Here is an 11,431-nt window from a genome sequence, read left to right as displayed (position 1 = left end):
AATAAAGCATACAATCAAACTGAGAGTTGGGATTATCACATTTTCCTTTTGGAGGAGCCACCCAGCTTCCGCTGGTTCCATTTCCTTGTAATGAGATCAAATGATTTTCTGGGTAAAATACAAGGATAAATAGCCTATAAAAAAAAAAAGCTCCTGTCTCCACCAAAACTATGCGTGGGATCTTTGATACCTTTTGTGGGAGCTAGCTTTTGAATACAAACTTTCACAGAAGGCTTGAAAGAGAACTAGGGAACAGATTATGCATATTTGGAGACTATCTCACTTCACCCAATTTGACAAGTAAAACACACTACTTCTCTTTCACTTTAGAACAACCTAATTAATAGTCTTGACACCATACATTTCATTGCCTGGAGCCAGACCACTCTTCAAAAGTGGCCCCAAATCATAGCAAAAGGATTTGACAATACCCATAGGAGTATTTTGACCAAAACCAGACGACTAGGTGGCCACCAGTGAGTGGATCTGTAACACAAAAACCTACTGGCTACTACCCACAAATTGCACAGAGGCTTGTTATTTTGGTAAACTCCTAACTGCCCTCAGGATAGTCCCCATTATCACCCAAGATCTGTTTTGATTCATCAATTTACCCTCTTGGAAAAAGAGATAGCTTCATGAAAGGAGAGAAAGTGGGTCTTGGTTTGAGAATAGAAACCTTAATCACTCAAATTTTGGATTGCTTTCTGCTGTCATGAAGCTTCTTCACTTTGTAAGAGGCCTAGAAGTAGAGAGGCTCCTGCATGCTATGGTTCAGAATGAGAAAAGCAGGAAAGCTCTAATAAACAATGTAACCACAACTACAGAACTCTTTGCCCAAGAGGTTCAGAAAATGGAACTGAAAAGGAGCCCATTAGTTATATTGGTGTCTTGAGAGAAAATGTGCTCTTTTAGGGGGAAATGGTGTGCTTATAGCCCTGCAGATGTCTCTGGCATCTTTAACAATACTAAAGAGATCTGGTAAGCTAACCAAAAAATCATAAAATTAATTAACTTTATGATTTGACTAATAATCCCATACCTGGTACTGCATCTCATTATATAGGAGATAAAATCTGTTCTTCTAGCTTAATTTGGACACTCTTGACTCACGGCTTACAGGAAGACAATAAACTGATCATAATCCTTTCTCTTGGTATATTTTAGTTACAGGGGCTCAGATGGTGTGTTCTCAAGTTTTAAATGCTGCCGTCCAACTGTTGTCTTACCACATGATTAAACAAATGATCATCCAACAAAAAGAACAGAAAAACCTAACACCTGAATGTTGAAACAACCATCTGGGAAATGATATATGATCATGAGACTATAAATAGCAGTGAAGATCTAGACTGATCACATCCCCAGTAGTGAATCCATCAGCTCAGGCCAAAGAATGGCAATAAGGGGGTGAAAAAGAAAAACTGTTTCCTCTATATTCACATCACTTCTGACACCAAATGTATGGGAGCTTTCCACACCAAGCAATTCTCCATTTCTCTGTGGATACCAACAGGGTGTCCTACAATTTAATTCTGACACTGACTATACAGAGACAGTGCAGACTCCACAGGTTAAGGGCTCATTCCCACAAGACTGCCCCTTTCCCCACTTCAAATGCCAATCAGAAGTCCAAGCCTCCCATATTTCTGACATCTATAAATCAGGGGTTCCTATGAACCCCTCCTAAGGTTCAATAACTTACTAGAATGGTTCACTGAACTCAGGAAATGCTTATTATTTCTGGCTTATTATAAAGGATACAACTCAGGAACGGCCAGAGAAGAGATGCATAGGGCAGCATGGAATGTGGGAAGGGATATAAGTTTCCATGTGCTCTCTAAGCATACCACCCTCCCTGTACCTTCACATGTTCACCAACCCAGAAACTCCTAGAACCCCTTTATTAAGGGTTTTTAGGAGGTTCCATTACATAGGTATGATTAACTCAATCACTGATCAAGGGGTAAGGTTCAAAGTTTCAGTCTTCTAATCACAAGGTTGATTCCCCTGGTAACCAGTCCCTACCCTGAAGCTATAATACTTAGGGGCTTTCAGCACCACTCTTTTCATTAAAATATAAAAAGACACTCACCATTCACTCCGGAGATCTCAAGTTTCTAAGAAGCTCTTGTGTCAAGAACAAGGAATAAGATTTAAAAAGATATTCCTATCACCCCATCACTAATGAAATTGCAAGAGTTTTAGGAACTCTGTGTCAGGAACTGGGGGGCTAAGACCAAATACGTATTTCATATTATGTTACAAGGGGATATACTAAGAACTGACACCATCTGCACCCATACAGCTTACTGTCAATATCAACAACTGTTGATAGCATTCATTCACATAGCATTAATATTCTAGGAAATTTACCCGGAAGGTAAATTTGCAAATAATTTTATTTGTTCATTTCAAGACATAGTCATAATCATTTATCTGAATACCAAACTACTGAACATATCATAATCATTTATCTGAACACTAAACTACTGATCTCACCTTCATCAAATTATATACTCCTTTCTCAGAATACAGCATTGAATGTCTGCTTCTCAAGATTCACTTCATTTTATTTTATTTTACTTTTGAGACCGAGTTTCACTCTTGTTGCCCAGGCTGGAGTGCAGTGGTGCAATTTCAGCTCACTGTAACGTCCACCTCCTGGGTTCAAGGGATTCTCCAGCCTCAGCCTCCCAAGTAGTTAGGACTACAGGCGTATGCCACCACGTCTGGCTAATTTTTGTATTTTTAGTAGAGACCAGGTTTCACCATGTTGGCCAGGCTGGTCTTGAACTCCTGACCTCAGGTGATCCACCCACCTTGGCTTCCCAAAGTAGTGGGATTACAGGTGTGAGCTACTGTGCCTGGCCAAGATTCACTTTAAAATCCTATCCACAAATTTGTCCTATCATAAGCCCCCAAATGAAAAGACCCATCATAAGCCAGACCCTCAAGGAACCGAAAATATCCTGTCTTTGCTGTCCCTCTAAGACATTATCAAGATGCTGTCAATGTAGTGATCAATAGGATTATGTTGGTGTATTTCAGGAAGACAGGATTTTACAATAGAGTAGGAAGTTTAAATTACAAGGTGCCATACAGAAAAGTCCCATGTAAGATTAGTGCAGCATAGCATAGGAGAAGTTACTACACTAACGTTCTCCCAAAGCGTACTTTAAGAAATACTGATCTCTTAGGATATTTAAAGTTGTTGCTTTCAAAAGGGATTCTACATTCAAACAAACTTGATTAATACCAGGTTGAACAAAGGTAAACTGGTCTTATTGGTAATAGGTACTGTAAACATCCAACTGGAACGTACTGTATTGACATACATGTGAAACTCATTTGACCATAAGCATCGTCCTCATAAATATCTTGTGGGATTAGTGTTCTACAGAAAATAATTTGAGAAACATTGAACTCTACTAAAGTCAATGATCCTAGGTTCAAGTCTTCATTCCAACACTTACTTGTGATGTAACCTCACCCAAGTCTTAGTCTCTCAGTTTCCTTATCTGTAAAATAATAACAATATTCATAATAATAAATATGTGCTCTTCCAAACCACTAATTAAAGGTTGTTGTTAGAGTCACATGAGATAAAGAACATGAAAACCCTTTGTAAACTCTAAAGCAACAAACACATGAATAAAACAGCTTTTTTTGTTTTGTTTTGTTTCAGAGATGAAGTCTCGCTCTGTTGCCGAGGCTGGAGTACAGTGGTCTGGTCTTGGTTCACTGTAACCTCCACCTCCTGGCTTCAAGCGATTCTCCTGCCTCAACCTCCTGAGTAGCTGGGACCACAGGTGCACACCACCATGCCCAGCTCATTTTTGTATTTTTAATAGAGATGTGGTTTCATCATGTTGCCTAGCTAGTCTCAAACTCCTGACCTCAAGTGATCCACCTGCCTCATCCTCCCAAAGTGCTGGGATTACAGGTGTATGCAGTGAACAGAAGGTTTTTACAATATCTCACATTAGAGATAAGGGAAATCCATGGGTATCATGAGACAGTATTATTAGTGAAATAAAATAGAAAATATTCTATTAAAAATTGTTTTTTGCGGCCAGGCGTGGTGGCTCATGCCTGTAATCCCAGCGCTTTGGGAGGCCAAGGTGGGCAGATCACGAGGTCAGGAGATCGAGACCATCCTGGCTAACATAGTGAAATCCCATCTCTACTAAAAATACAAAAAATTAGCTGGGCGTGGTGGCCGGCGCCTGTAGTCCCAGCTACTCAGGAGGCTTAGGCAGGAGAATGGCGTGAACCCAGGAGGCGGAGCTTGCAGTGAGCTGAGGTCTCGCCACTGTACTCCAGCCTGGGTGACTGAGTGAGACTCTGTCTCAAAAAAAAAAAAGTTGTTTTTTGCAAAGTTGGATAACTAGCATAATTGGGGCCTTCTTTGGTGGCTTAACTGAAGATCAGTGGTAAACAACAGAATGAAAAAATACATTCAGCAAAAAAGAATTTATTAAGATGACAGTGCCAAGACACTAATATGATTCCTTTTGAATTTGGACACTTCTCCTTGGTCTGATAAATTTTATATTGATGCTTCTGAAACAAAACAAAACAAAAACCCTCAGTAACCCAACTGACCTTTTTATTCCTTAGTGAGTGCCAAGCATCAGATTAAATCTGATCTCCCCATATGTACAGGAAGAAGTGTCACTGATGTAACCAAAATGCCTTGTGAGTCTATCTTTTCTTAACACAAAGAGTAATGAAATTACTACAGGCATGGGTGTCACAATAATACAAACTGTCACCTGATAGATCTCTTAAGTCAATAGCCCTTTTTGATCAAAAATGAGTTCTATTTAACAATGTGACTAAAGCATTTAACTTTACAGTTATATCACATAACATGGCTTCCAGTAACGCCACTCAAACAAAACTTTGTGAAGGAGGAAGAAATCTATTGATTGAGAGGAGATTCTAATACTTGCTTTCTATCTATCTGCCTTTACATGAGCTGTCTAATGAGGAAACTTCAGTTTATTCACCTCCCACTAGACGTAATGTTCCTAGACTTCAAAAGGTTATTAGATACAAGAAACTGTCAACTTCTAACTTTACTAAGGTCATTTTTAAAAATTACTATCATTTTTCATTTTAGAAACACTAAGAAGCAGAAAGATGTAATCTCAGAATAAAGGACTGCTCTAAAGATTAATAAAAATAACGGCCGGGCGCGGTGGCTCAAGCCTGTAATCCCAGCACTTTGGGAGGCCGAGACGGGCGGATCACGAGGTCAGGAGATAGAGACCATCCTGGCTAACATGGTGAAACCCTGTCTCTACTAAAAATACAAAAAACTAGCCGGGCGACGTGGCAGGCGCCTGTAGTCCCAGCTACTTGGGAGGCTGAGGCAGGAGAATGGCGTGAACCCGGGAGGCGGAGCTTGCAGTGAGCTGAGATCTGGCCACTGCACTCCAGCCTGGGCAGCAGAGCGAGACTCCGTCGCAAAAAAAAAAAAAAAAAAAAAAAGATTAATAAAAATATACCACAATGCCCTATTTTTGTGGACTATAATTTCTTTGGAAACTCATATCCAAGACGAGAATAAGTAACGGATCATTTTATGCAGTTTTTATGTACTCAGCTAAATATCAGCCTGAAAACTGGGATCATTTAACAACCGGAATTTACATATTAACATTGAATGTAACTAAAAGTGTTTATATGCAATATATTACTAAAAGTTACCAAGCAATTTGGCTTCTCCAGCAATAAGGTGTCAAAGCATGCACTGACAAGAAGCTTGAAAATCACACCAAAAAAATAAATAAATAAATAAAAGGAATCACATTCTTGACAGGTTTGCAAAATAATACTTTAAAAAATTGTTCCAGTTATGGTGCAAGTTGCAGACTATTAAGCAGTAGGGTTATTCAACTGAAATCTACCTTTATGAACATTAGACTAAGAAACATTTGTAACAACATAAACATATCTCATCCTTTCCTTCCTCCTCCTCAAAGGAAACAAAATGGCAAAATAATTCCTCTTTACCACCTTCAAACTTAAATTGTCCCCATTCTCAGTAGACAACTAAAGTAACTGTCTAAAATGATTTATAAGAATTTGCTCACTAAACATAAAATCCAAATATAAAAGTTACATTAAACAAGCCAAACAAGGCTCTTTTAGACTCAGCCTGCTTTCACACGAAACAGCTATATTTGAACCCAATACATACTATTTTTAAGTTCCAGGATTTCAACTCTGATGCTTACAGAGCATAACATTGGTGTAATGAATTATGAGCTATAATAAAAAATAGATCCCTGAAAGGAAAACTATACTCATTTCACCTTTCATTACCCAGCGTGTTTGTTGTGTCTGATTTGGCCCAGGAATTACTTTCGGCCACATACATGTACTCTTTGCTCCCTCTGACCTTGGAATGTCAGAGTGAGAGAAGTAAACCATAGGCTTGAAATGAGCATTCTCAGATAATGAAATACACATGGAATGAGCTGGGTGAAGTTAAATCAAGACACCATTGTTCACAAAGTCCAGAGAGGTAACAGCTGCACTCATAATTTCAACTGAAAAGTCTTACTCAAAATGGTTAGGCAGTAAGAAAAATTATCTCAAGTAAGACGTCCAGAGGTAAGGGGTGTTACATGAGGACTTTCCCTTTGCTTTTCTGAGAGTCTCTTGGCTATGCCATCCTGTTCATTGGCTTCATCCTCAGGCTGTGAGATGATCTCAAAATTATGTGCATCACTTTAAGATAATGCCAAACTCCAGAAGAGAGAGAACTATCTATTTTCTGAGTCTCATTTTTAAGAGGCCTTGCCAGAAGACCACAACATCTCAATGGCTCTTTTTGGAGCACATATCCATTGACCATGTTAATTGCTGGATTGGACGAGCATGTGTGTTCATAATCTAAACGCAATCCTAGCAGGCAAGGATGGAGTCAACCGCCCCTGAAGCATATGAATGCAGGGGAGACACAGATGGAGGACTTAAAATCTGGCTTTTGCAGTGAAGGATGGGATGATGCTAGTACAGTGACACAACACAACAGTGTTGACTATGAAAGTAAAGGGCAGCACAGCCTCTTTCTTTTCTGGCTCCCCCATCTCAGCACTCAGGGTATGAATTATTTCCTAGTGACCTGTTTCGTTTTATAAATGTGAACATCAGTGCTCTGAAGTCTCCCACTACATCACTACAGTTTGCTTCAAACTAACAAGTTTCAGGCCACAAGGAGCTGACAATCAGGTTTTGGAGACAAGTATGAATCTAATAATTGTCTTCTTAAAGGTAGAGAAGAAACTTCAGTAATCATTTTACACATAAACTGAGGACAAGAGATGGATGGTCTTTGCTCAATGTCACTTAGCTAACTTGTACAATAAACGCAAAAGAAGAAACATTACAAGACAAAATGTGACTTAACTGCCAGAGGATGACAAAACCTACATTTGTGGGTGAGAAAGGACTTTAAACAGATTTGAGCTGACTTATGAACCAACAGACAATGTGAGGAACATTCACTGAACAACTGATTTGTTAAAAGTGGTCTCAAGAATATTAATTGAGGTAGATGGTTGGCAGATAGTTAAGAACATTTAAAATTTCCAACCAAGAAATGTATATTTGATTCTGTGGAAGATGGGAGATATCTAAAGTTTAGAGAATGTTTCTTAAGAATGTCCTGCTATCTCAAAAAAAGAAAAAAAAAACAATTAGCCAGGTGTGGTGGTGCATGCCTGTAGTCCCAGCTACACAGGAGGCTGAGGCAGGAGAATCACTTGAACCCAAGAAGCAGAGGTTGCAGTGAGGTGAGATTGCACCACTGCACTCCAGCCTGGACTACAGAGTAAGACTGTCTCAACAAATAAATAAATAAATAAAAGCCCAGGTAGCAATATGCCGAATCACCCTAAGGACCTGAACTGATATATTCTAATCCACTAGGTAACCTTATTTCTGACATGCTTTATTAAAAACACTGAAAATAAGAAGGCTTGAAAAAAATACATTGCTTAAGTTACTCTTAAAAATTATGTTTCCACTGAATTTAAAACAATGACTCTCTCAATTATATTTACATTTAAAAGAAGTTTCAGATAAGTCAAACCTCTATTTGGTCAATTTACTTCTAGTGTTTTCATTTCTCATGTTTTCATGTTTTGGACACAACCAGTCTGAGTTATAATACCACTAGGAAAATAGGCTTAAAAGTAATGTCACACACACCCAAGTGGGTAGAAGATACAAGCTGATTTCATTACCAGGCAAAATACTGATATTATCACCATCTGTAATTAACGAATCAAAATAAACAATTACTTTAAAAGACAGGGATAGGAATGATGTCAGCAATATGGCAGAATAGAAGCCTCCTGACTGTCCTTCCTCCCACAGACACATTGACTAAAAACACCTACACATGGATCAGCTCTCTCAAGAGAAAGCCAGAATCCAGCTGAAAAACACCTACACACCATATGACTGAGAAAATATTCACATCAAAACAGGTAGGAAAAGCGGAGATACACCAGCACACTAACCCTACCTTGAGCATGGCACCTTAAAAATGGAAAGGAGGCCGGGCGCGGTGGCTCAAGCCTGTAATCCCAGCACTTTGGGAGAACGAGACGGGCGGATCACGAGGTCAGGAGATCGAGACCATCCTGGCTAACACGGTGAAACCCCGTCTCTACTAAAAAATACAAAAAACTAGCCGGGCGAGGTGGCGGGCGCCTGTAGTCCCAGCTGCTCGGGAGGCTGAGGCAGGAGAATGGCGTAGACCCGGGAGGCGGAGCTTGCAGTGAGCTGAGATCCGGCCACTGCACTCCAGCCTGGGCGACAGAGCGAGACTCCGTCTCAAATAAATAAATAAATAAATAAATAAATAAATAAATAAATAAATAAATAAAACGGAAAGGAAACTCCAACTCCTAGCTTCTTCCTGATGGGTGGGGACTTATACCACATGTGCTCAACATTTACAGTCCCTGCCTTAGAGTTTGACACTTAAAATTACTTTGCTTGGGAAACAAGAGGGCACAGCATCGGATTTCCCTCAAGCACAAAGAACAAAGGGGGCTTCTGAACCAACCAAACATTCCCAGTTGCTGCAGTCCCCAGGATCAGCTCAGCTCCCAACTTGTTCCTGAAAGGGTTTGAACACACACTTTTCCAGCAGCTCCCTGAGATTCTGGCTTCTGACAAACCTGTACCTGGTAATCTACATAGCAAAATAAAGAATAAACCTCACTTTGGGAGGCTGAGGCAGGAGGATGAAACCAGGAGTTCAAGACCAGCCTGGGCAACATAGCAAGATGCAGTTTCTACTTAAAATTCAAAAATTAGCTGGGCGTGGTGGTGTGTGCTTGTAATCCTAGCTACTTGGGAGGCTGAGGCAGAAGGATCACTCGAGCCCAGGAGTTTGAGGTTGCAGTAAGTTATTATGCACCACTGCATTAAAGCCTGGGTGACAGAGCAGGACCCTGTCTCTTAAAAAAAAAAAATATATATATATACACACACATATATATATATACACACATATATATATATAGCTAGGTGTGATGGCTCACATTTATAATCTCAGCACTTTGGGAGGCCAAGGCAGTAGGATTGCTTGAGCCCAGAAGTTCAAGACCAGCCTAGGCAACATAGTTCAGACCTCATCTCTAAAAAAAAAACTCCAAAATTGAGCTGGGCATGGTGGCGTGCACCTGTAGTCTCAGCTACTCCAGAGGCTGAGGTGGAGGATCACCTGAGCCCGAGAATGTTGAGGCTGAAGTGAGCCATGATCATGTCACTACACTCCCGCCTAGGCAATAGGGAGGCCCTATCTCAAAAAATTTATACATAAATAAATAAATACACCTCTTCAAGTCTAAATAGGAAGCATGGCACTCCCTATGTCACCTTCCTTAACTTGCTATAGCTCTCCAGGGAAAGAGGTCGGAGACTTCTGCCAGCAAGAATGGGAGCAATAGCATCCCCTGCACCTTCTTGACCAGCAAGGGGTACCTCTCCATGTCTAAAAGGGAAAGCAGACACTCCCTGCCTTTCTCCTTGGCTTACTTCAATGACAACTCCAGAAGAGTCTCCCCCGGCTAGGAGGTTGTGAAACTTCTGTTTGCTCTAACAGGAGAGTGAGCACTCCCAACATCATCGTCTCTGGCTTGTTCCATCAACAAATCCAACCTGCAAACTCTGTGGAAAGTTTCCACATGCATCTAGCACCCCAACTTGTAAAGCCTTCACTCAAGCCTTTACTGGCACCTACATCACCTAGTTCTGGAAATTGACAGAGCTCTGTACTCCTTAGTCTTCTGGACCATAGAGAACAAATAGATGACTTTTAAACTTGTACAGGTTCAAAGTGCGCAGCCTGAACAAGACTTTAAGGATCTGCTACTGACCTGTCCTTGATGTAAGATGGAAAGAGTCACAGAGAAACTCTGGCTCTCAGCTTCTCTGCAAGGAAATAAGTGAATCATATCTCACACTCCAACCTGTGCAGTTACATTCCAAAGGACTGCCTTCTATCCTGCCTCTTACAAGGCAATAGTATGACTTGATGCTCTCTAATTTGTTGGGGCCCACTAAGAATAAAGATTCTTGGACAAGCACAAAGAGTTTAGAGGCACTTAGAATCTCTGGTGGGGCTGAATGAGGAAGAACATCTACATGAGACCAGTCTACGAAGACTTGGAGGGGGATTCTTTTATCTAATGAGCAAAAAGTCAAGGACAATGAAGAAAAAGGGAAATGTATTCCAAGTAAAAACAAAAAAAAAAAACAAAAAAAAAACAAAAAAAAAAAAACAAAAAAAAAACAAGATAAATCTCCAGAAGCCAACCCTAATGACATGGAGATATGTCATTTGCCTGACAGAAAATTCAAAAGGACAGTTATAAAGATGCTCGCCGAGGTAAGGAGAGCCATTCAAAAAGAGAGAAATTCAATAAAAAGATAGAAAATATTAACAAGTACCAAACAGAAATCATCAAGCTGAAAAATACAATAACTAAACTAAAAAACTCAACAGAATGGTTCAACAACAGATTAGATCAAGCAGAAGGATTAGCAAATTTGAAGACAGGTCATTGGAAATCATTCAATCTGAAGAGAGGAAAAAAAAAAGGATGAGAAAGCATGAAGACAGCCTAAGGGACATACAGGACATCATTAAGCAGAATTGATGCATTATCAGTGTACCAGGAAAAGAGAGAGAGAAAGGGACAAAACATTCAAACAAATAATGGCAGAAAATTTCCGAAGTCTGGAGAAGGAAATAGAAAGCCAGGTCCAGGAAGTTCAACGATGCAGCAGGATGAATCCAGAGACCAACATCAAAACATAATCAAACTGTCAGAAGTTAAAGACAAAGAGAAGATATTGAAAGCTGCAAGGAAAGTGACTTGCTGCATTCAAAGGG

Source organism: Rhinopithecus roxellana, chromosome 5 (assembly GCF_007565055.1).
Source record: "Rhinopithecus roxellana isolate Shanxi Qingling chromosome 5, ASM756505v1, whole genome shotgun sequence".
NCBI lineage: Eukaryota > Metazoa > Chordata > Mammalia > Primates > Cercopithecidae > Rhinopithecus > Rhinopithecus roxellana.
The sequence above is the reverse complement of the archived record's forward strand: the minus strand, read 5'-3'. Positions refer to the sequence as shown.